We start from the raw sequence: 22,694 nt of genomic DNA, 5'->3' as shown, positions 1-22,694 counted from the left end.
TGCCAAAGACATTGGTCAGAAACTCCCGATTCTACGACGACGTGATTGAGGTGTTCAGACTAAAGGATCGTCGGATCGGGTTACAGTATAAATGAGAATTTTCATTAAGTAATACATATGCTATTATTGTTAACATAGAGTGTGTGCATTTTGTGTTTGAAATTGAGTATGCCCATACATGGCTTAGATTCAAATAGATTCTATTTAGTTAAAATGTTTTTTGGGTTTTCTTTATCCAATATTCAGGTCAGGTTTATCTAAGGAAGCCTTACACCTTTCATAGAATCACGCTACGCCACTGGTTTGCACATTTTTACTTATTAATTTTACGTCATGGCATTTGTATGTGGGATTTGTTCTGCCTGGTTGGACTTTGTAACGAACCTGAGAGTTTAAGATTTTATATTTATAAGAAGTTAAGATTTTTAAAATGTTTGTTATTTCAAATAATGTTCAAGTTGTCACAGATAATTATACTTAGACTGATACAGTTGTAGTTGCAACTTTTATACATGTTTATAAATACGTCAAAATCTGTTCGTGTTGACGTCACTTTCTAATCTCAGCCGAGGAAGTGAACTAACCTGAATGTTTCTCACCTGACGACAGACTGAGTTTGAAAAACAATTGAAGGTGAAAAATAATAAGAACTTGGAAACGGAGAGAATTGAAGTATAGATTTTGGTTTTTCGAGTTTTCTTCTTGCCGATAAGTTGAAAGTAAACAATTAATTATGTTCTTTGACTTTCGCTTTATGTGAGGGAATATACCAACGTTAGTAGTGAATGTTCTAGTGTTGTACTGGTAAGTGATTATGAAATATACGCGTTTATAAAACTGCGTTTTAACTTTGAAAACAGTGTTGTGTTTTCATTTCTACCCAGCAAGCCCTGATGATTTGCAGATTCTCATGTTCCCGACTAAAGGAGTAGCGGAGTAACTTTCTGACGACTGGTGTCCAACTGGAGTACGTTGCATAGTTATTTTGGCACACCAACGCGGGGCTCGAGTGCATAGTTATTTTGGTACAATCGTGGGGGCTTGAGTGCAAAGTTATTTTAGCAATTAAAACGTGATACCCGATTTAGTGCATACTGAAAGTGTTCGTCCATAGAATTCACGAAGGTGATATTGAAAGTTCTTGGAATTCACGAAGGTAAAAGTGTGATAGTGAAGTGAAGGTATTAACTGGTAAGAGCCATAGACGGTGTAGTAGAATGGAGAAAGACGCGACAGGAATGAATCTGCGAAGCAGAGGAAGAACGACAATGGATGCAGAAACCAAGTTTGGATGCTGTGATGATCTCACCAATGACAGGGAATTCTTCCAGTGTTGCCAATGTTTGCAGAGGTTTCATAGTAGTTGTGATGGGCAGGAAGTAACGTTGGCATCAAATAAAGAGATGCGATGCAAATCATGCTTGTCATCACCAGAAACAGAACCAGAACCGAACGTTCCTACCAAACCCTCATCAGATCACTGGCTACTTGATTGGTTGATGAAAGATAAAGCAGAGCGAAACCAGAAAGAAAAGGAGGATGAAGACCGTAGACAGAAGGATGAGGAGCGTAGACAGAAGGATGAGGAGCGTAGACAGAAGGATGAGGAGCGTAGACAGAAGGAAAGGATAGAGGAGGAGAAACAGCGTAAGAAAGAGATGGCTCAGATAGAGAAAGTTCGAAAGAAGGAGATGATGGAGTTTAAGCTCATAGTTGAGTCTATAGAAGAAAAGAGAAGGAAAGAGAAAGAAGAGGAAGAAGAAAAGAGAAGGAAAGAGAAAGGGGAGGAAGAAGAAAAGAGAAGGAAAGAGAAAGAGGAGGAAGAAGAAAAGAGAAGGAAAGAGAAAGAGGAGGAAGAGGAAAGGAGAAAGAAGGAAAAAGAAGAGGAAGAAGAAAAGAGAAGGAAAGAGAAAGAGGAAGAAGAGGAAAGGAGAAAGAAGGAAAAAGAAGAGGAAGAACAAAAGAGAAGGAAAGAGAAAGAGGAGGAAGAGGAAAGGAGAAAGAAGGAAAAAGAAGAGGAAGAAGTTAAGAGAAGGAAAGAGAAAGAGGAGGAAGAGAGAAAGAGAAAAGAAGACTTAGATATTTTCCGTGCATTGATTGAAAACCAGGAAGAAAGGAGGATACAGGAAGATATAAAACTAAGGTCAGAGTTACAGGCTCTATTCTCTCAACATAAACTTGAACAGGTAGAGAGCGTCAGAGGAGAGATAGAAAAGCTTAGTATTAAAGTCACTGAAAAGGTGGACGAAAGGGTAAAGGAAATTGTGGAAGAGCAGCTAGAGTTCTTAACAGTTCGGCAAGGACGGATAGAGAAGGAACAGGAGCAATTGAAGAAGAATATGGAAACCTGTCTTGAAATTGTCCAGTCTGGAAGAGAATCTGAATGTGACCCTCCACAGAGAGTTCAAGAATTAAAGAGTTCTGTAGAGTCTATTAATGTAGCACTACAAACCTTTGGTGAACGAACAGAACTCATAGAAAATATAGTGCAAGGACAGAAAGTTGAAATAAAGGAAGCTGGAGAAAAGGTTAATTTTCTCCATGAGAAGGCTAAAAAGATGGAAGTATCTCTTCGCAAAGAAATTCAGGAACAGACAGTTACAATTATAAGTAGGGTCAGTGAACTGCAGGAAAAGATCCATAATTTACAGATTCGACCAGAAACCTTTTCCGATATAGTGCCTGATCCAATCCGAGGACTGAACCCAGAAGCTACTGCCTATGAACCTCCTGTTGTACTTCCAAACCCATTCTTCCCCGGTAATACCACAACTTCTGATAGATGCAAGAGGCCTAGAGAAAAGGATAGTAATGACAGTTTTTCTCCTCGACGCAGAACAGAGTTTAAGATGCCCAGAATGGCTGATATCGCGAACATTCCGAAGTTTAAAGGCGATATCGAAGCTCAATCTGCCGAAAGATATCTGCGTGAATTAAATGTCAGTTTCGACTTAATGCAAGTGCCTGAGCACTATAGATTGGAATTATTACCTCGGGTTTTCACCGGCAAGGCTGAGCATTGGTTAGCTGGTAATATGGACAACTTTGTGAATTATGCTGATTTCTGCGCACGCTTTAAGGATGAATTTGCATCAGAAAAGGCAAAACAAAGACAACTAGCGGCTGTGAGGAACCGAAGGTATTCTCGCCTGGTCCACGACAACTTAGAGAGTTTTGCCTGGAGTGTCTACGCAGCGTACAGAAACCTAGCTGACAATTTTAATGAGAGCGAAGTTCTTAATTTGATCATTGGACAGTTGCCGTATCGCATTCGGAATCTTTGTCTGGCGCATGCTCCACGAAGTGTGGATGAATTGACACACTTCTTAAAGGACTTCGACATTTATGATGACCCTGATTCCTGGAAGAATAAAGAAGACCCTAAGAATAAAGAGGCTGCAGGCAATAAAAGTTTTAAGATCCGGAATATCCAGACGAATTCAGAGAGTCGAGGAGGAAATTTCTCACGACCTCGAAGATTCAACAGAGGATTGGGCAGGAGAGGTTTCAAGCAAGATCAAAACCAAAGACAGAGCAATTTCTACAGGCCTCGTCCAGAACAAGAGCAGAATTCTCCAGGCAGATGGCGTTACGAAGAACGACGTAGCCGTAGTCCGCTCCGACGGTACTCTCCACGACGTAGAGGCGATAATTGTGGTTCTTTCTCACCAAGACATGACGTTGCCTCCGAGCAAGAAGAAGCAGTGGAGACTACTAGAGAGTTTTTGCACAACCAACGATCTCAATCAAGTCAAACAAACGTCGACCTTTTCTAAGTGCCTCCTCTTCGTTTAGGCAAGTGAACTCGACGGGACGTAAAATACAAGGATAATATGTAAATTCTTTTTGTTGACCAAAAATGTATCTTCAGGCAGTCAAGTGCATAAGGTTCCGAATGTAAAACTGGTATATTTTCCGGAAGCCTTAAGAAGATAGTGCTAGGTGGTAGACAAGTAGAACATGATATTAGTGACATGAATTTTAGCACCAAAGTATCCATTTACGAAGGTTTTGGTTCTGACTTCCTCTAGCGAATGCTTTATCTAAAAACTGCACCAGGCAGAAATAAGTATTGAGAAGAATGCAGTTGATGCGTTGTTTGTTAAAACTCCTGATCAAATGAAGGAGGATTTTCCAGATATATATTTAGTGCGGTACATCCGAAAGGTCCAGAATGAGGATAGAATCGGGATGTATAAATCCGTAGACCTCTGAAAGAAGGTCCATATAATAAATATTTGGATTGATTCCTATAAGCAGGAGTTATTTTATTGCTGGTGTTGAATTTAAAGGCATTATTCTAGAAGCACTGAAGCAAGAAGAGTGTTGAGTTTGAAGTGCTATAGGAAAGTACTGATTGAGTTCATTGCTTATCGAACCCTGTACCTTTTTCTATAAAGTCTTTCTGGAGAAGAAACTAGATATATGGAAGCCTGCTATTCTATTAAACCATCATGGAATGAATCATTGCCTGAATTCACTGTTTATTGGCTGATTAACTATCCTGGATTGCATTCTGTTTTGGATACTACAAACTACGTTCCTTCTGAGTTGTTGTCGAATGAAGAGAAGCATTGGTTGGAGAAGTTGACTTAGTGTCAAGATAATTTCTGTATTTAAAGTTTCATTGTGTATTGAAAATTTTTTCAGAACTTGTAACTTACAATTTCTTCAAAAATTTTCCCCGGACGAGGGGCAATTGTAACGAACCTGAGAGTTTAAGATTTTATATTTATAAGAAGTTAAGATTTTTAAAATGTTTGTTATTTCAAATAATGTTCAAGTTGTCACAGATAATTATACTTAGACTGATACAGTTGTAGTTGCAACTTTTATACATGTTTATAAATACGTCAAAATCTGTTCGTGTTGACGTCACTTTCTAATCTCAGCCGAGGAAGTGAACTAACCTGAATGTTTCTCACCTGACGACAGACTGAGTTTGAAAAACAATTGAAGGTGAAAAATAATAAGAACTTGGAAACGGAGAGAATTGAAGTATAGATTTTGGTTTTTCGAGTTTTCTTCTTGCCGATAAGTTGAAAGTAAACAATTAATTATGTTCTTTGACTTTCGCTTTATGTGAGGGAATATACCAACGTTAGTAGTGAATGTTCTAGTGTTGTACTGGTAAGTGATTATGAAATATACGCGTTTATAAAACTGCGTTTTAACTTTGAAAACAGTGTTGTGTTTTCATTTCTACCCAGCAAGCCCTGATGATTTGCAGATTCTCATGTTCCCGACTAAAGGAGTAGCGGAGTAACTTTCTGACGACTGGTGTCCAACTGGAGTACGTTGCAACTTGTTTGTTTCTTATGGCATCACAAACATTTTTGAACATTTGAGGGTGGATATACATTAGCAATGGTCTTGCAAATTCTTGGTGTAGATAGAGATGACAATTGAGTCAGTTTCTGTACAGACTCTGGCATGATGAGTTTCCCTGATTTGAGACACTTGGGGCTATGGACTGACACAATTTCCTTTTACCCTTTACATTATAATGCAAGCCATGCATGGTGAAATCTTCTCTGTTGTCATTTGATTTTATTACCTTTGCCTAGTTTCTTTCATTGATGAGGTTTTCACTTTGTCTGTTCTTAATCTTCTTGTTTATTATTGACCATTCTGCAAGGTCATGTCTTACAGGAATTTGTATCACATGCACATTTGTGTTCTTGAGGATGGCCAGTTTTGGCTCTAGTTTTTGAAAGGCATGAAATCATCACTAATAATGCCTAATGTTGAGAAAAACATCGTTTCAGAGATTTTCTTCCATGTAGGGAACCAGAACAATCACGATGAAGAGTCTGCCACACAAGCACCAATAAATGGGTGGGGCAAGAGCAGTTTACTTCCTCTTAGTAGACAAGGCTTAGCATTAAGAGCTCATAGTGCAGATGCACACCTCTCTTGTGTGGCAAAATGTTATTTTAGCTTATTGTTTTAGAGAGTTATTTTCTTTTAGCATGGATGCTAAAAATTCTGGCACTTGCTTTCACAGACTAAAGTCTTGTTTGAGATGATTCAGTTCTTCTTGAGCGAACTGTTGCAATATTGAAATGCTTCCTTCATATTCACTCCCACTACTACCATGACCATCTGTGTTGCATGCCAAGCCCTGTGCATCTTCAACATCTGACAATGGGAGAGCAGGAAATGTGCCAAACACTGGTAGAAATTTCTTCACAATGAGCTGCAAGTCGTCCATCTAATTCCAAATCAGAATATTTCCATTTATGTTTCTTGTGACAATTTATAATCACGATTTATATATGCCCTTTATATTCACAATACAGACTAGAGAAACATTTTTATAGTCTTAAAATAAAAAAGTAAGCTGTATTGCATGTCATCTTCACCTTCAGCTCTTATCGAGATAATCTTAAAATCAAAGGATACCAAATATCTCAAGAACTAGAGCCAACTTGGCAAAACTAATGTTCCTTTTAAATTAAGCACAAGCAAAATATCCTAATTCCGTTTAAAAATCCTTGGCAACTAAGAAAATATTTTTTTGTAGACCTGTTATATTCTGAGAAAATGAAGGCACATTACCAGACAATGGAAATGAAAATTTTGTGACCTTTCCTGAATCAGTTACATAATTATTTCTGCAGTATGTAATGATATTGTACACAACAGCAAATGAATATCTTCTATTTCTTACCCATTTTGGTGCCTGAACAGCTTGTGTAATCACATGCTAACTTAATACATGTATTACATCTACATATATTTTTCTCATTTTTCTCATTGCAGACAACTAAGGATGGTTTCACTGTCTAGTGTAAGATTGCTACTCTTCCCAGTTGCAGTGTTCAAATGGATTCCCTGTGTACACTTGCAAGGCCTTGGCCACAGAGAGTTTAATAGTAATGAGCCTGAACTGCATATACATTCATTGCTCCATGTTTCGTCAAATGAACCAGCGACCATGAAACTTATGTGTTTGTTATACTCAAACACAAGTTCTGACAAAGTTTGGAGAATTCTTCGTGATGTTCATACTTCAGCAATGCCAATTGTACAAAATATGATGGGTCGAATTCCATATCACAGTAATCCTGTTAAAATTTATTTGATGAGCAAATGTACTGGATATATATTACTTGTAGACGGAAAAGAATCATTGAAGGAAATAATATTAGAAGAAAAGAATGTGACTGTCTGGAACAGAAGAGTGAACTTTCTTGTTATCTCCACATCAAGTATCTCAGTCGAAGAACAGCACCAGTTGGCTTTCGTTGCATGGGAATTCAAAATTCTTAACGTAGCAGTTGTTTCCCTTGGAAATAGTTGTTCTATGAAAACAGAAGATACTCAGCCCATGTCCTTCAGACTGATAACTTACAATCCTCTTTCTGAAATCTTCAACTGTGTGATTCATCACAACGATATTTCTAGTGTGAGAAATATATTCGAGGACAAATGTTCAAATTTTTATGGTTACCCTATTGTCACTTCACACTTTAAAATGTTACCATACTTAGATACTCAAACTGTAAACAGTTCTCATGTTAAATATTTAGGCACAGGTGGAAAAACCTTTGAAACTCTTGCAAAGCATATGAACTTTACTCCTAATCACAAAATTCACTACACGTGGATGAACTTTGGAAAACCACTTCCAAATGGGTCGTGGGATGGTGTAATGGGAGATATCGTGAGCGATAGAGTTCATATGAGTATTAATTCAGCGTTTCATGTGATTACATATCCTCAAGAAGTAGATTTTACATCTGCACTTGGAGTTGAGCAGTGTTCCTTTGTGGTTCCTGTAATTGAAGCTCCACCCATATGGACTGCAATATTTAGAGCGTTCAGGAAACTCACTTGGTTGGTTACAATTGCAGCATTTCTTACTTGCTGCTTTTTCTTGTGGTTCTATCAAGCAGCAAAGAAACAAATTCAGCAAGCAGAACGTGAACTTAACCCTTTACTATACATGTATCAAATGTTTCTCTCACAGGCTGTTAAAACACCCAACACGACATTAATGAGGTTCATTTTCTCTTTGACCTTAATATTTTTGTTAGTTACGAGCAATGCATACCAGGCATCTTTCTTCAAAATGTTCAGTGTTAAAAAAAAACCTACTCAAATGGATACAATCGCAGAAGTTGATGAATCCTTGATGAACTCACTTGCTGTATCAAAAGCAACACAAAGTTTTTTAAATAACCCAGACAATAAACATCTCTACAGCATATACAAAAGAACAAAATTGCTACAAGAGTCAGATATCTCACTGGTTTTAGATGAAATAGTAAAGACGAAAAACTTAGTAATGTGTCAAAGCAGAGGTACAATAGAATACCAATTTAGATTGCCCAAGTATTCCTCCCTTCATATCGTAAAGGAACCCATTAGTGTCTTGAAAATTGGACTTCCTGTTGCTAAGAAATTTCCTTGCTTATGTAAGTTAAATGACCTTATAAATGATTTGGTGGCATCAGGTCTTGTCAAAAAATGGTACCAAGATGCTGTTTACGGTCACAAAACTAAAGCAACTGTCACACCATCAACTCTATCCTTGTACCATCTACAAGGATCCTTTTATTTTCTTATGGGAGGTTTGATTATATCTAGTCTTGCATTTTGTTGTGAGCACTTTTGTAAGTGGAATAACATTTTTGTAAATATATAAAACAAATTTAATGGATCTTAAAACAGTGTTGCTCTACCTTCATGTATTGCATCATGTAGTGAGAACAGAAGAACACCAATCCAAAGAATATATGAGAAAATCTAAGATTTGATTGATTTGTAATTTAGCGCTACTTTTCTGCCACTTGTGCCTACTTGTAATGATGGGGATGAGTGATGATATGATGAAATTGATGAAGAGCCCATGGCCAGGCCAGGGTTATAATCCAGGAGAAAGTCTAAGGTGGAAGAGGCCTGTTTGGATGAAGAACAGATGGGAGAACAGCATCCAAAACAACATAACTTTCGTTCTTCACATTAATAACAAAGAAGAGAATTACAAGACAGGATGCATCAGGGAAAGAAAGTTGAAGAGACCATCGACCAAAAATGAAATGAATAGTGACGAATTATAATGAAGCTTGAAAAACTATTGCTGTGTTAATCTTCTTGTTAAATATTTACGTATTACATATTCATGAATAACTTTTGAGAAATCAAAGTTTGTTTTTTGTCTTACATAAATACTATAGACTTCACAAATTGAGTAACACACAAGCTATCGACCATCTAATATTTTTACTATTTCTCAATGTTAAAAATTGTGTGTAGCATCCAGTTAACATTGAACCCTTTTTTGTAAAAATAGCCTCATTCTAAATAAATTCGCAACATGCATAAAGATTCATGAACAAACTGTCTATATTCAGTGAAGTGAATTAGCAAAATATGGTTTACTGCTATTCATAGAACTCAAACTTATGCCCTGGTAGAATAGTATATCAACCTGTTTCAAGCTCAATTCAGAACAGAAAGTGGCATCAAAAAGTAGACTGAAAATGGGAGCATTGAAGAACAAAGCACTAAGCATTCAGACTGCACCAGAGCTAAGTGATTTTTCTAGTGCCTTGATATGGTTGCCATGAATGGAAATAATAAGGTACGGTCAAATACTGATTATTTATTGACACATGAGGGACGTTCAGTATGCTCTATTTCTCACCAAGAAACAAAATTAGTTTATTTTTCAACATAGTCCCCTGCAGTTTCAATTCACTTTGTCCTTCGCTACTCCAAAGCTTATATTCCCTGTTGGAAGAAGGTTTACTCCTGCATGTGAAACCATGCATCTACAGCAGCACTGTTATCCAGAAAAGTATATCCATGGAATTGTTGCTACGTTCTGGAGATCTTCCTGCAATGCGTTCCCAATAGATATGGTAAAAGCGTTCAATTTAACTACATGATGTATGCTTTTAGAAGGAATATGAGTTCAGCCAGTGCTATTGCTGCTTCCAAACTAACTGCTAGCGAAAGGTAATCACAGAGAATTTGTTGTGTCCACTTCAGCTTTTTATGTATATAATGCATGCACATTATATTTGAGTACAGTGAAATAAATTAGTGAATATTTCTACACAGGTTATATCATATCACTGCAGCATATAATATTAACTCGCACCTGAAAGAAGTTTGAAGGTATTTATTATAAAGGAACTGCAAGGTCTCGTTTCTGATTTCCTCCATGTTTCCAAGGAGATTTGAATAGGGATTCACAGATTTCTGTGGTAGATATTTTACCCTGTTTTATAAAATACGACACCGTATGCACATCCATACCAAACGCTTTAGCCAGAAGATCTCGACTGAGAAAACACTGTTTCAGCATGCACTTCTTCCGATGCCAATTCCTTGAAGAATACACTTTAAAACTTAAATTTCTGTCTTGTGAACGTATTATTTTACCTAGGGATGCAACCAGTGTGGCAATTAGGGGGGGGCAGTTCCCCCCCCAAATTTTTGCCACTTTTGCCCCTGCACTATGCTAAACCTTATCTACAAAGGGAAATATACAGTCTTTGGCCCTCCCCCAGTTTTGGCACCTTGCACCCGTGGTTTTGGAATCCATTCGCCGGCACTGGATGTGACCAATTAATCGGTACTCTTATTGGTATCGGCCAATATAGGCATATCGATTTATCAGTCAAATTACCGATCCGATATATCGATAAATATCTGATAATTCAGTGCAAAATTCTGCCATTTTGTTGTAATTTTTATGGATAATCTCCATGCCCTACTTTCTAAAAAAGTAAATGTCTAAATATGCCATTTCTTTTTCACTACAGTCTTCTTGAAACACACATTTTTAAGGAGGTCAATGAACCTTTCAGGTTCTTCAAGGACCATTTCTAATTTTATATCAGATCGGTAGAATATCGGTTATTGGTATCGGTAAATTTTATATCGGTATCAGCCAAAATTTCATGATTTTACCCTTGGTGCCTGTACTATTGGTGATAGGTTTCGAGAGCGACATTAAATAACACTCACAGAACATTTGCACAACAGTGGAACATAAGGGCTGTATTGCACAGCACTATGATGCCAGGGGTCCCGGGGTTCGAATCCCAGCCCGGGCATTGGTGTTTGTAAGTGTCCCTTCATTAATTTCATCACTCATCCTCATCTTCGCAATTAGCTGAAAGTGGCAGAAAAACGAAGTAAAATCAATTATAGCAGAAAAGCGAAGTGAAATCAATCATAGAAGAAAATCAAAGTAAAATCAATCATAGCAGAAAAGCAAAGTAAAATCAATCAGCAGAAAAGCGAAGTAAAATCAATCATAGCAGAAAGGCAAAGTAAAATCAATCATAGCACAAAAGCGAAGTAAAATCAATCATAGCAGAAAAGCGAAGTAAAATCAATCATAGCAGAAAAGCGAAGTAAAATCAATAAAGGCTGTATTGAATCCTCTCACAACTGTTCTTTGTGGTGAACGAGTAAATTAATTTACACTGGTTTACAAAAATGCTGCACTCAAACTGACTCAGACTCACAATGTTTGTGAACGCACACTTCACGGCAATGAAGGGTCAATGTGTATATTCAGACAAATTTAACACCCATAGCTTTCCCAAGACACAACTCGGCAGCGTCGACATGGTGGCAACGAAAAACAGATGGAAGGAAAATGAAATGTGTGTGTGAATGTGTGTTGAGACGTGCTGTTTCCCCGTGTTTCTTCAAGAAACGATAACTCCGGCTGTAGGCGAAGGAAATTCATGAGACTTGGGCAGTCAGGTTCAAAATGTCTTGCCCCATTTTATGATGAACCTTAAAGTGGCGAGTTTTATAAAAACTTCTTGTGCACAATAAAAATACAGAACATGGCATTTAACTTGCACGCCGCAGACTCCTAACTGTACAATGTTGCACTCCTGCCATTGGCTGGTTGCCAGGGACATGCTGTGTGTGGCTCTGCCCGATATCGCTTCTAAGAACGTACGCCGTATAGGGTCAGCACCGCTGTCCATTGATAATGGACTCCCATCTACAAAAGGTCAGCACCTTGTGAACAATTTATGTGAAACCTCGATGAGGAAAACTAACAAATGTGTTTGCTATGTGCTCAAGTTTGGGGGTTACATATAACCAGGGAACGGATTTATATGTAGTAAAAATGTGCTAAATATGGAAATACATATTTAGTTACTTTCACCAAAATATGGAGTTAAATATGGACTTAAAATTGTAAATATTTACTTTTTTATAAAAGACTTTACACTGTCATATATATCTTGGAAGTTAAGTATGCAGCCATGGGCTGAAATAGCCATAAATTCAATTATACAGGTAATGGACAAAATAATATGAACACCTTGGTTTGCAAAGGCCTGTATATGCCGTCGTGGAAAAGGAACAACACTCAGCAGAGATTTCAACCATCTAGTGGCGATGAAAGCAAACATATCAGTCTATCAGAAGCTGGTGTGAGAGTTGCATGCGAGCAGTCAGCTATCCGTCAAATGCAGTTATGTCCAACCTTTCAGACTTCAAAAGAGGCATGATCATAGGAGCCCGCCTGGCTGGAGCATCTGTGACAAAAACAGCTACACTTGTTGGTGTAGCACGGAGCACAGTGTCAGCTGTTCTGACAGCCTACAGACAACATGGAAAGATAACATCTGCAAAGGAGAATAGTGGGCGAAAAACAAAGTTATCCAACAGGAATCGACGTGTGTTGAAGCAAATAGTGACTCGAAATCACAAGACAGCACTGTCCCAGATAACCGCAGAGATGAACAATCACCTCCAGAACCCTGTATCAACGAAAACTATTCAAACTATGCATTCTGTGAACATTCATGGCAGAGTTGCCATCCCCAAACCGTTGGTGACTCCACGTAATGCAGTGACACGAAGAAGGTGGTGCCAAGAGCACAAGAATTGGACACAGCAGCAATGGGAACATGTGATCTTAACATCATTGAGCCTTTATGGGGTATTTTGGAGGCCAAAGTGCGTAATCGGTTTCCACCTCCAATGACACTTTCGGAACTTGAGACTGTTTTGTGCGAGGAGTGGCTACGTATTCCAGTTCACACTGTACAGGACCTTTATTTGTCTATCCCACGTAGGATACAAGCTGTCATTCAGGCAAGGGGGGCCCAACCCCCTACTAATACAAGTTTTCTGCAATTGCATTGGTGTTCATATTATTTTGTCCATTACCTGTATATATATATATATATATATATATATATATTGTTGTTGTCGTGGCCACGGTGGCTCAGTCGGTAACGCATCTGACTACCATGCTCAAGGTCCCGGGTTCGATCCCTGGCCGGTTCAAATCCGGGAACTTTTCTAACGATGGAAGCGGCCCCGGCGCCCACCCAGCGTCGAATAACATGGGTACCTGGGGGAAACCCTGGGGGGTAAAGGTGGTCAGGGGCATGATACTGATCACATCACCCCCATTCACGACCGGATCAAGAAAGTGTGGGGCATTACCCCCACCCCCCCTATATGCGTTCATGGCGTGGTGCTATGCACAGGGGAGAACTTTAGATTTTTTTTTTACCTTTATATTGTTGTTGTCATGGTTACTTGTTGTTTAATTTGATATTATACAAATTGTGTAGTAATATGCAATAAATATTATTTAAAGAAAGAAAAGAACATGATATGCATATATATGCACGAGCTACATAAAATACAGTCTCAGCATTGTAACTATTGTAGTGCCTGTCTTGAAGAGAAACCAGAAGAAAATCCTGTATGTGTGCCACAAAATCATTTCTTCTGGGTTGCTGTTGGGTGTGATATAGTAGCCGACAAACCCAGAGTGCTTTTCAAATGCTCCCCCAACCTCCAAAACATCCTGGGCCACAACACTCCTTCACCACACATCCAACACCCCCCTGCCCATAAATGCAACCGCCCCAGGTGCAAGACCTGCCCCATCCTCATCACTTCTCACACCCTCCAGGTGCACACGGCCACTGGCAAATTTACCCTCCATCCCAAAGGGACCTGCCATGCCTCAAACCTTATCTACATCCTCACCTGCAACATCTGTGGTGATTTTTACCTGGGGTAAACATCAACGGCCCTCAACCTCCGCATCAATAACCATCGCTCCTCCACCCACAACCTGGACTTCACTGTCGCCGTCCACACCAACCACCACAACATCAGTTTCAACAACTGCTTCCGGGTAGCGATTATCCATCTCCTACCCCAACCAGCCAACACCTCTGTTCGCAAAAGATGGGAGAGAGCCTATATATCGGCCATGAGTGTAACCACTCCACCTGGCTTGAACAAGGCCACCCAGTAATGCCCATCCCTCCCACCTCATCCCACACACTCACAGTTTACGACGAGCCTGGTGACGAAACAGTGTATTTTTCGTTCTACACACCGCTTCTTCTTCGATGGGGACCTGGCAACTCTGCAGTGCCCCAACTTCCGGTTCCGTCTATTTCTCCTCACACCGATGATGCTATGAAATTACAAGGGTCGTTCAAGGTTGACCAGGATTTTCGTACGTAAAAAATCGATGAATAGCCGGATCATGATGAAACGTGCGGGTGACGTAATGTATTCCTTCGCGAGTAACTAGCGCCCGGCATGACATATTTCGCGCATGCACAGCAGTTGCAGCGAACATGGCGGCAAGCAGTGTGTCTGTGGCTGTGGAGCAGAAGTGTGTAATCAAATTTCTCATGAAGGAGAAAGTGAAACCAGCTGAGATTTTCAGACGATTGCAAGCACAGTATGGTGAAGAAACGATGTCGCGGACAAGAGTGTACGAATGGTGTGAGCAGTTTTGCGAAGGACGGGAGCTGGTGACAAATGAAGCGCATGGACACATTCGCCCGACTGCAGTCACACCAGTGAATATCGAACGTGTTGAGCAAATGATTCTTGAGAACCGGCGAGTAACAGTGCGGGATATTGCTGCCGAGGTGAATATCAGTGTCGGGAGTGTTGAGACAATCATTTACGACCACTTACGCTTCCGCAAAATATGTGCAAGGTGAGTTCCCCACCAGCTGACATTCGATCAGAAGTGGACACGCAGGACGGTCTGTGAACAGCTTCTGAATCGGTTTCGAGCAGAAGGTGATGAATTGTTGCAATCCATCATCACGTGTGATGAAACATGGTTGCACAATTCAACCCCAGAGACCAAAAGATGCAGCATGGAGTGGCGGCATAAAGGTTTACCGCCCCCTAAGAAAAGCACAACGCAGCCGTCCGCTGGAAAGATCATGGCAAGTGTCTTCTGGGACATGAAGGGCGTTATCCATGTGAATTTTCTGGACAAAGGGAGCACGATTAATGCCCAGTATTACTCCACATTGTTGAGTGGTGCTGTACGAAAGTCCATTCGCAAGAAAAGACCTGGGATGTTGTCTGGAAATGTCATTCTTCTCCATGACAATGCCCGCCCTCACACGGCCAATGTGATAACAACAACTCTGGCAGACATGCGCTGGGAAGTTCTGCCCCATCCCCCCTACAGTCTGGATTTAGCCCCCAGTGATTATCATTTGTTTGCACCCCTTAAAGACCATCTGAGAGGGAAGAAATTCACGACAGACGAAGCACTGCGGAGCGATGTCCTCCAGTGGCTACGACAACAACCAAGTTCTTTCTACGCCAAAGGAATTTGGGAGCTGCCAGAACAATGGCAACGGTGCCTCACCGCGCACGGAGAATACTTTGAAAAACTGACATAGTTTGGTGTTTCTTCTGCTAGCTATTTCCTCTGCAGAAATAAAAGTCCCGGTCAACCTTGAACGACCCTTGTATATACAGGGTGACTGGTAATTAGATGTATTCCCTGAAAGGGGTTAAAGTAGAGACAATTTGCAATAAATTTGACCATATGATACCCCGTCCGAAAATTAGTAGTTTTCGAGATAATCGAATTTCAATTGTTTTCTTAAAAAATTACAATTTTCCACATAAAAAGATGAATTGAGAAAAAACTGCTCATTGCATGGAACATGTTTCAGCGTTTTCTGATAGCTAACAAATAAGTGGTTTGTTGAAAAAAAAAAGTCTTTCCCAAATAACAATCACATGTAAGTAACGGGTGGGTCTAAACTTACAAGTGATGATAAAAAAATGCACTCTTAGTTTACTTGGCAACGTATTAATAACAAAAATGGTATGACACGAAGCATACAAATTACTTAAATTACTTCCTTGTGACATCTGCTATCCAACAAGGTACAAATGTTGCTAACATTCACATTTGTGTACAAGAAATAATACTTCATTCATCATCATGTGAATGGAATCAATGAACAATATAATTAAAGAACATTACACGTCTTGCTCAAAGTGGGCACCTCCGTTACGAATGCAGGCACGCAGGTTTTTACGAACATTTGGTCTCTTAACTCGTGATGTGATGGTGTCCTTGATGTGTTGAGCAGCTGTTAAGATCCTCTCCCTGAGGATGTGTCGGATTTGCCTGTGTTGGTATGCAACCGGGTAGGCAGTACTTGACGTCAGAAGATCACCTGATGGCACATGACGTCTACAAATTGTTGTGTTCCACTGTTGACACAGGTGTTGATCAATGAATAGTACGTTTCTTTATTGTTCCCTTGGCATTGTTACCAAATAAATTGGTTTGTATTATGGACTGAGTCACACGTCATTCACTTCTGTACCTTACGTAACACCTCAGTTGACATGGTTGTAACAAATTATTACACTTTAGGTCATCAGGTGATCTTCTGACGTCATGTACTGCCTACCCGGTTGCATACCAACACAGGCACATCCGAAACATTGTCATGGTTGTAGCATCAAATACTTCAAATACTTCCCTGTACAATTGTACCAAAAAAGTTCTGTGTAATACAATGTTCTTGCCTCTGTATTTTTGTGTATAAATATATAAAGTTTATTATAGTTTAGTGAAAATTAACATTAATTTCAGATGTTCACATCAATAAAACGAAGATTAGAATTCTTTCATTTCATGCATAGGAGACATTCTCTGTCTTCCTCTGTCCCATAATTATTGTCTGGTACACTTTTGTTTGTTGTCTCATAATAATTGTATGATATTCAAACTGTGACATTGGTGTATACAGAAGAAGTAAATGAAACACAGGAATGTGTCATACAACGTTATTACTTAAGGTAAAAAAAAAAAAAGGTAAAGTGTTCCCCTGTGCATAGCACCACACCATGAAGGCGTATAGGGGGTGTGGGGGTAACGCCCCACACTTTCTTGATTCGGTCGTGAGTGGGGGTGATGTGATCAGCATCACGCCCCTGACCGCCTTTACCCCCCAGGGTTTCCCCCAGGTACCCATGTTATTCGATGCTGGGTGGGCGCCGGGGCCGCTTCCACCGTTAGAAAAGTTCCCGGATTTGAACCGGCCGGGGATCGAACCCGGGACCTTGAGCATGGTAGTCAGACGCGTTACCGACTGAGCCACCGCGGCCATCAAGGATCAGTACAAATTGGCCGATCAAGTATCCAAAAGAACCTAAATAAAAAGTTACCATTTTGGCATACCGGACAATAATTATGGGACAGAGGGAGTATAATATAAAGTAATTAATTGTACAAAAACCTGAAAATTCATGATAAATATACAATGAATAGAAAACGGTAATTCCATTGTTATATATTTTATTTTTTTGAGTTTTACATGTTTCTTGAATCAGCTAGAACATGTAACTGTGTTTCTCCTATAATGGTACAATGGCAATCATATGGCACCCATGCTAAATGAGAATAGCAGTACAAAACTGTATGGAATTTCACAACTTTTAATTTCAAGTCTTGTACTATGCAACTGGTGCGGTTTTTTGCATAGTCAATAATAAAAAAACAAATCTGATATGCAAATATGCATAATAATTTGACATATTATTTTTAGTAGCTCTGATAACTCTGTGTATTTTAATAGAACCAGTGTATTATTCTATTTGTGTTGTATATGTTACTGTACATAGCTAGGAAACAGACTTATGATTAGGGTGATCAACTCTTGACCATGAATTTAAGGGAGATTTTCAACTTTCGGCATTGAATTTACAGGAGACTTAGTCGCTGCAAATTTTGTGCATTTTTAAAGCACAGTCACTTCAGCATAATGGAAAATAATAAACAAAATAATTAATTTACTTTTTTTTGTAATATACAGGTCATAATACAGAATAAAAATTTACAAATTTGCATGTTTCTTAGTGCCTAACTTATATGTCCACAAATGCTGCAGAACCATGCATGTAGCATCAATCAAGTACTGCAAGATATGGTGTTACTTTCGTCTGCCGAAGGCTAAACATGCAAGATTTTGCAGTTAACTTGAATTTTTGTATGTCTTGCCGAACTCTCATTATATTGGCATTAATTTAAATTCTGCGATCTTCAATATTAACAAAATACGAGGCACATGTAAAAAAAAAAGGGGGGCCAATAATTTTTTACTTGGGACTGGCAACACTGACGCAGCTGCGCATGCACAGAAGCATGCTTTAGTATTCTGTGCCTGCAACCGAGGTATATTTTTCAGTGTGGTGGTGCGTACGTGCGAGTAGAAGGAAGTTGAAATGGTTGCTGTAATAGAAAATCCCGCCACATGCGAGGTGAGGTCGGTGATTAGATTTCTGAATGCAAAAGGACTGAGTGCAGCTAACATTCATCAGGAATTGTGTGCCATTTACGGACCCACAGTAATGAGTGAAGGAAGGGTAAGACAACGGTGCCATGCTTTTTGGGAAGGACGGTCAAATGTTGATGATGACAAGCGGAGGGGCAGACTTAAGTGTTCAGATGGACGACCTTGCATATATCAGCACGTGATTTTTTGGCCTGCTCGGAGAAGGATGGGGATGACTTGTTTTCTCACATAGTGGTGTTACTCTGGTTCACTGAAACTGAAGAAATTCAAGCAAAAACACCATCACATCGCAAAATCATGGCAACCATGTTTTGTGACCATAAAGGTGTAATCCTCGTGGAATTCCTGGAACCAGGACGAACCATCACAGCAGATGTGTATTACCAAACACTGTCTAATCTGCGACGTGCCATCCAAAACCGGCAAAGAGGAATGTTACGGTCTGGAATTTTGCTTATTCATGACAACGCCCGACCATACACAGCTGAAGGTACTGTTGCGACAATTTCAAAAATCCCGATGGAAACGTTTTAATCACCCACCATATAGTCCCGATCTTGCCCCAAGTGATTACTTTCTGTTCCTTCATCTTAAAAAGTGACCTGCTTCGCAACGTTCCGATGATAGTGAAGTTCTCAAGACATCAGTTCTCAACTAGCTGAGATCCCAGGTGGCAGATTTCTACGCAGAGGGTCTACGTAAACTTGTTCCATGGTACCAAAAATGCTTGGAGCGTCATGGTGACTGTGTAGAAATATAGCCAGGGTATGCACTTGTATAGCATCATAATTAAAGTTTTCTCGCTTGATTTTATTCTCTGTAATAACCAATCGGCCCTTTTTTTTTTATATGCCCCCTCGTATATGGGTGAAATAGAATGTCAATACTGGAGCCAGGAGATTAAAAACAAATGCTCTAATAGGGGAGTTCATGGGAAATATGGGAGAGTTGGTCACCCTATTTATGATGTATTGGAACCTTTTTGTCCAGAGAAAAAGCACTGCTCATATATTACGCAACTTAGAAAATCTTTCAACCTTTTTTCCTAAATTGATTCCACGTACACTTTTCATGTGGGCACAAACAAACATGGTTTCATTGCTATTTTAATTACTGCACTAACATTATCATCTTTCACCTACATAAAATCCTAGTATACGCTTACTTTCAAGAATTAGAAAAATTAAAATTAACAATTCCATTGGTCTTATTTATAATAAACATACTTCAAGAACAAAGTCATGTACCATAATTGCATAACATTAGAGCTTTGTCCATATATTGCATAGCAGAAAAGATTAAAAAATATATACAGCATTTCTCATGTTCAAATTAATTTCATACCAAATTTTCTAAGGCACTATTCTTATTTGCATTTGTAACAATTTTTCACATTATTTACATTGGCATTGAAAATGACCATAGACCTATAAAACAACACAATAAAAAATTAGATGTAAACTTAAATTCATTTGCAACTCGTTGTTTCATCTGAAAATTTGAACCCACAAACATATTACAATTTATTTGAGTTACTGCGAACAAGACTTCAACAAATAATATAGTGTAGTACAACATATGATGGGAGTAAGCACCAGTAAAATATTTTCATAAGTGGAGTAAAAGTATTAGGGCAAATATCTCCATATGATGCATAGTACACAATCTTTATTCTTAGTGCTAAGATTTTCAAAACATTACAGAATCTCTTACTGCACTTCATTTGTGCAAACATAGATTATTTGTTCAAAAAGAACACAAAATATGAAAGCACTTTTTCTTGTTTAATAGTAATATTTCAAAATAATTAAAATCTGTATAGAAAATGGTGACTGGCCATTTGAAAGCTAATTGTATTTAGGTACATAAAAGATGTGTAAAAGTGCTTTCAACAACAAAACATGAAACAGAGAAAAATTCAGGGTGATTACAAAGTTTTGATCTGTTTTGGATTAAAGTGGAAGTGTTATTGCACAAATAGACATGAAGTCAAGATTTGCACCAAAATGGATCAAGAATATATAATCATCCTGTATGTACAGCAAGGATGAAATTTCTCTCATCAAGGATTTCAAAATCAAGATGAAATTCCTACAGAGTTTGTTTTAAGACAGTGGCTCAGATAGGCTAATCAGAACTGGACTTACAATATCAAGTGAGACCCAAACCACTGTGATGTGTCTTCGTTTACATCCAATTCTGCAAATCATCGCATATTGCTTCTCTGCTCTTACTTGGAATAAGTACCACCAGCTGATCTGGACTGCAGTATAGATTTGGCAGGGTCGTTTACCCACTGTACCCCCACGACAATTATTATTTTTTCTTCAATCAACAGATTTTGATGTTTCAAATAAAATTGATTCTAGTGTGCGGAAAACACAAATAACAGAGATATTCGATCCCAAAGTATGGCCCACCTTAGCAAAAACCTGCAATAATGCAAGTGAACATAGCATCCAACATGACATTTCCCAACAGCAGCTATAATTTTACTTTGTTTGGTTTGGAGCTGATAGCAATTATTGATTTTCTTTACTATTTTAGTGTGCATACAAACGGTTTCTAATTAATAAAAAACAGCGAAAGTACTTCTACAATTGCATGAAGCCTTCATGCTAATCTGCTTCATGGTAAAGTAACAAGCTAAGGTAATAGACGTACTTTACTCTGCAATACAGTGTCTTGAATACGTAGTGTAGAAAATGGTACAGTTCTGGGCTCTCTGGCAGGTTCCACTCTAATATGATACCGCTATAGATGCTGGTGTCAGCCCCGATACGTGGTATTCGTCTGCTTATAATGGAAGTAAATGGAGATTTCGCTACAATGTCTGATTCTTTTACATAAAGCATTTCTATGAATGTGATAACTGCTATGATATTTGGTACAGTGGTTGTGCAGATATTAACGAACATTCTAGACAGTCGACCACGTCCTGTTATCGTGACTCTCATTAATAATATGGGAGAAAATATATGCATGCTCTTGGTAACTCTAAATTTTTGTGTATGAATTAGGTTCATTATTATTATTATTATCATCATCATTTCTTTTAAAGATATACACACTGAAGCAATTGTATTTTTGATATTTACTTTCTTCTCTTCTGCTTGAAACTAATCGTGGCGATGATGATAACTGAGGATTGCATGAAACGACAAAGGAAAACCCACAAAATCCCTTAGTGTTATCGACATGAGTGTAAGGAAATTTTCAGACCAATGGGACAAGCAACATGGGATGTTGTTCACACTGACGTGACTAGTGACAAAAACACTTCCACACTGTAAAATAGCTTTCAATGCGCATGAGGGTCCAAACAGCATACAGTTCAGCAAGCGACACATTCAGCACATGTTCATATGTCGTATTCGCATGCTACTTGTTACTTCGGTCGGAAAGCTCCTTAAAAGAAGGGTACTCAGATTGAAACAACGTGTCACAGGGGGAGTTCCCAACAAAGTGACAAGCGACATGTTGCCTTCAGTCTATTAGCAAACATTTGCTGCTTATTGTGCGAACAACAGATCTAGGCAACACGATAAACCTCAAGTTACAACAACAGATCTAGGTGACATGATAAGCTGCACTTGTCGCTTGCATGTCGCTCAAACTGGGCCATTTTATCAATAGCTTGCAACGTGTTGCCGTGGTTTGTTGTTTGCGCATGTGCGAAGCAATGAATGTTTTGCTTTGGGGATATTGCGCACCGAAGCGACAAGCGGCACATGACATTGCTCTTTATTGGCTCGTTTGCAAGCGACATGTGTTGCATGTTGCTTCGTTCTGAAAGCTGCCTTGGACCAAAGGACCCATGTTGCTTTGGTGAGATATCCCCGTATTGTTTGTCACGTGCCGCTTTGGTCTAAAATCTTCTTTAGGAAATGGTGCAGTCAAATCTTGTGTCCCTACGGTTTGAAATGTTGAATTGATTACCACCTGCTCGCTTCCAAGCGACACTTGTGGTTTGTCATCTCTGTATGAAATATCTCTCAGGATACTATTTATATTCTAATAAGAAACTCTAGTACACAATCCAACACCTAATGTCTGGAATCACATTGTGATGTTTCTTCTTGTGTTACG

Source organism: Lepisma saccharinum, chromosome 26, assembly GCF_977018435.1.
Source record: "Lepisma saccharinum chromosome 26, izLepSacc3.1, whole genome shotgun sequence".
Lineage (NCBI taxonomy): Eukaryota > Metazoa > Arthropoda > Insecta > Zygentoma > Lepismatidae > Lepisma > Lepisma saccharinum.
The sequence above is the reverse complement of the archived record's forward strand: the minus strand, read 5'-3'. Positions refer to the sequence as shown.